Source organism: Oncorhynchus mykiss, chromosome 3, assembly GCF_057628025.1.
Source record: "Oncorhynchus mykiss isolate SJ-2025 chromosome 3, ASM5762802v1, whole genome shotgun sequence".
NCBI lineage: Eukaryota > Metazoa > Chordata > Actinopteri > Salmoniformes > Salmonidae > Oncorhynchus > Oncorhynchus mykiss.
Window position 1 is genome coordinate 4,470,001 of NC_143024.1, and position 4,684 is coordinate 4,474,684.

Here is a 4,684-nt window from a genome sequence, read left to right on the forward strand (position 1 = left end):
CAGTCTGATCCTGAGGTCTTGTGTAACTCTAGTCTGATCCTGAGGTATTGTGTAACTTGTCTGATCCTGAGGTATTGTGTAACTCTAGTCTGATCCTGAGGTATTGTGTATCTCTAGTCTGATTCTGAGGTATTGTGTAACTGCAGTCTGAAGGACAGCTGTATCAGCATGGGAGGACATCACAGACAGAGAGGGCGAAACACACACACACACACACACACACAGAGAGAGAGAGACAGAGAGAGACAGGGGCAGACTTATTGATTTGGAGGCCCCAGACAGAGGGCAGTCTAAGGGCCCCCCCTATAATGGGTTTTACCGTAAAACTTCAATTAATTGCGCAGGAATTTTTAAATCCCTGAACACAACAGGCACTTATCAGAGACAGGCTTCTGTCTGAGCCAGGCGTCTATTAACTTTGCTCATTTAAGTAGTTAAATTGTTTAAATTCCAGCATTCACTTCCAGTATTAATATATTTCTTAATTTCCTGCACTAAAGTGTTATCGGTTACACACTGTGTCACATATCTTTGGACTTAGTTATGCCTCTATTTAGATTTATTTTCAACTTTTCCTTGACATAACAACTATTCTCCTCTTTGACTGTGCATTTTCGTCAGTTCTTACTTTCGCCACTAGAGGGCGATCAGCCGATTTCTAGGGGTCTGTACTCCCTGTTTTTGTGCTTGCCAGTTAGCTAGCAGTTCTCAGCTGTTAGCATCCAATGGCTAGCAGTTATCTGCTGTTAGCATCCAATGGCTAGCAGTTCTCAGCTATTAGCAGCCAATGGCTAGCAGTTGTCTGCCGTTGGCAGCCAATAGCTAGCAGTTATCTGCTGTTAGCAGCCAATGGATAGCAGTTTCTTACTGTTGATAAAATGGATGATTGCCATAATTTTTAGAGTCGTTACTGAATTATTAAATCTAACAAATCAAACATTAAACCTAATAAACAATTCAAGGTAAAGCATGGCAACCTCGTAAACAATTCATGGTAATGCATGTGTAACCAATGTGAAACGGCTAACTAGTTAGCGGTGGTGCGCGCTAATAGTGTTTCAATCGGTGACATCACCCGCTCTGAGACCTTGAGGTAGTAGTTCCCCTTTGCTCTGCAAGGGCCATGGCTTTTGTGGCGCGATGGGTAACGATGCTTCGTGGGTGACTGTTGTTGAGAGGTGTGCAGAGGGTCCCTGGTTCGAGCCCGGGTCGGGGCGAGTGGGACGGAAGTTGAACTGTTACACATGGTAACCTCGTAAACAATTCATTTAGACTCAGCGGATATTTGAAACAGGCCGTTATGTGCTGAAATGTGTGACGTTGCCCGGCTATTAAAAGGGACAGGCGAGAATCGTGAGATTCTGTGTTTAATTGAAGTTTTACGGTAATTGAAGTTTTACGGTAATTGAAGTTTTACGGTAATTGAAGTTTTACGGTAATTTAAGTTTTACGGTAATTTAAGTTTTACGGTAATTTAAGTTTTACGGTAATTGAAGTTTTACGGTAATTGAAGTTTTACGGTAATTTAAGTTTTACGGTAATTGAAGTTTTACGGTAATTTAAGTTTTACGGTAATTTAAGTTTTACGGTAATTGAAGTTTTACGGTAATTGAAGTTTTACGGTAATTGAAGTTTTACGGTAATTGAAGTTTTACGGTAATTGAAGTTATACGGTAATTGAACTGTGAAAATGTATTACCTTTAAATGTGCCATAAACACAACCAGACGTGATGTTTTCATCTCATTGTCAAACAAATCACTCCAAAAAGAAGGTTACCTTCGCATGTTCATCCCCAAATACTGTGGCCTCATTAACCTGGGCACAGTGGCCAGGCAAAACCCCCCAGTAGTGTAAAGTACTTCAGTAAAAATACTATAAAGTACTATAAAGTACTACTTAAGTAGTGTTTTGGCGTATCTGTACTTTACTATTTATTTTTTTGACATCTTTTACTTTACTACATTCGTAAAGAAAATAATATACTTTTTTACTCCGTACATTTTCCCCTGACACCCAAAAGTATTTGTTAGGTTTTGAATGCTTAGCAGGACAGGACATGGTCCAATTCACACACTTATCAGCGATGAGCTGAGCAGTCCTTGACAGCCTGATCGTAGGTCCGCCACAGGAGAGAGGGAGAGACAGAGAGGCCTTGATTAACTCACATCCCCAAAAATAATACCATCACCTTGTTTCACCCTGCCCTGTGTCAACCTCCTCCTCCTCCCCTCTCTGTCAACCTCCCCCTCCTCCCCTCTCTGTCAACCTTCCCCTCCTCCCCTTTCTGTCAACCTCCCCCTCCTCCCCTCTCTGTCAACCTCCCCCTCTCTGTCAACCTCCCCCTCGTCCCCTCTCTGTCAACCTCTCCCTCCTCCCCTCTCTGTCAACCTCCCCCTCCTCCCCTCTCTGTCAACCTCCCTCTCCTCCTTCCCCAACACCAGCACAATGACCTCATGCCCAGACTCATCCAGACTGCTTGCATTGTTGTAAATCTGAAGAGTCATCTGAGACTGCATCCTTCATGTTTATTCATGGTTTGTGTAGCGTGTCTGGGGCCCAGACACCAATAGGTGAGGATCATGAAAAAATGCTACGCGATTAATGAAGCAATTTCAGTGACACTAGTCACCGTTTTGTCTTTGAATGACAGCTGACGAGGCCCAATGGGAGCGGCCTGTGCTGGGTTCTTAACGAGCGGGGGCGTGTTCTGGCCACAGCTGTGGGGTAGGAGGAGCTACAGATTCTAGAGCTACTGCTTCGTAATAGGACATCCTGTAGGCTAAGGAAAAGCGCCACAAGAATACTTACGTTTACATCGATCCAATTTAATCCGATTTTCTGAGAGATAAATCAACTGTATGTATCTGACTTATTACTGGGTCTCTACTGCTCTGTTCTCCTCTCCCTGAGAATTTCAGGCAGGCATATAGATGAACACCTGTCTGCTCTAGCCTGGCCCTGAAGGAGGCCCCTCCTCCTTGTGTGAGGGAGGAGACAAAGGGGGCGGAGGGAACAATGGAGGCATAGAAATTCTCCTTAATTAGTCCTCTGGACCATCCAATAACAGGAACTAGGACAGATATTTGAGACTTTTTTTTTTATAAAGAGACGTTTCTACGTGCCTAAATAGTCTGAGGAAGAAGCACAGATGAATGTGAGGCCAGGGAATCTTCTCTCTGTATCCGAGGAGATGTTGAGACTGCAGTCAGTGAGGAAATGTAGGAGCCTGAAGGGGAGAAGCTTGTTAAAATTACAGCTGTCATGTATTGAGTTATAAAAGTATTATTGTACTGGGTAACAGAATGACAAAGAACCTTCATCTCCTTCTCTGGCAATACAAACACCCTCCTCTCTTGTCTAGTAGTGCATGACCACACACACACACACACACACACGCACACACGCACACGCGCACACGCACACACACACGCACACACGCACACACGCACGCACGCACACACGCACACACGCACACACACACACATATACACACATACACACACACACACATATACACACACACACACATATACACACACACACACATATACACACACACACACACACACACACACACACACACACACACACACACACAACTGTGTGGGGGGCACTCACGGATTACAGAAGAGGGTTGTGTGTGTGTGTGGTAGGGAGGTGTGAGAGGCACGCTCAGTTTAATTTAGAACCACGGCCGGTGTACGGTTACCATGGAAACCTTTGTCTCCGTGAAGGAAGCGTGGGGCTGAGGAAGAAGGATGCTGATTGGTCCTTGGGGCCCCTGATCAGTGACATGAAGGAGTAGGTGACCTCCTGGACCACACATCTATTAAACAGCTAGGCTGCATCCCCAAATGAGACCCTATTCCCTTTATAGGGTACTAGATGCACCCATTGGGCTCTGGTCAAAAGTAGGGCACTATGTAGGGAATAGGCTGCCATTTAAAACACTCTTCTATTTACTCACTGACTGCAGTGTCAACATCTCCTCTGAAATCACAAGCATTTTTCACTAAACCCACAATAACATCTGCTAAAGATGTGTATGTGACCAATTTACCCTACTGTTAGACAGTGAGGACTAACCCCTGACTGGTCACTGCTCTACACAGGTTAGATGCTGGACTGGACTAGATAGGAGATAGAAACATGGTGGACATACAGGTTAGATACTGGACTGGACTAGATAGGAGAAAGAAACATGGTGGACATACAGGTTAGATACTGGAGCTTACACCAACCTCCCAGTCGCCTAAAATATTAAAATTGAGAATCGGCAAAAGGTGGACAAGACTATGGAGTGTAAACCCCATTCTTCTCTCGAGCTGGAGACTTTAAAACATCGTTCTGTTCTAATGACCACTACGCCCTCCGGTGTTCACTTGGAAGAATGACAAGGCATTCTACTCAGAATGACCACTACGCCCTCTGGTGTTCACTTGGTAGAATGACAAGGTATTCTACTCAGAATGACCACTACGCCCTCTGGTGTTCACTTGGTAGAATGACAAGGCACTCCACTCAGAATGACCAAGCCTCAACATGACCTTGGTCCAGAGAGCAGTGACGATTTACACCCTCCATTCCTGTCCCCCGAGCAGTAATAAATTCAACAACAATAATGAAGTGATCGAAGACATACAAATATCTTTTAAAATGGCTGAAGGAGAGACAACACATAC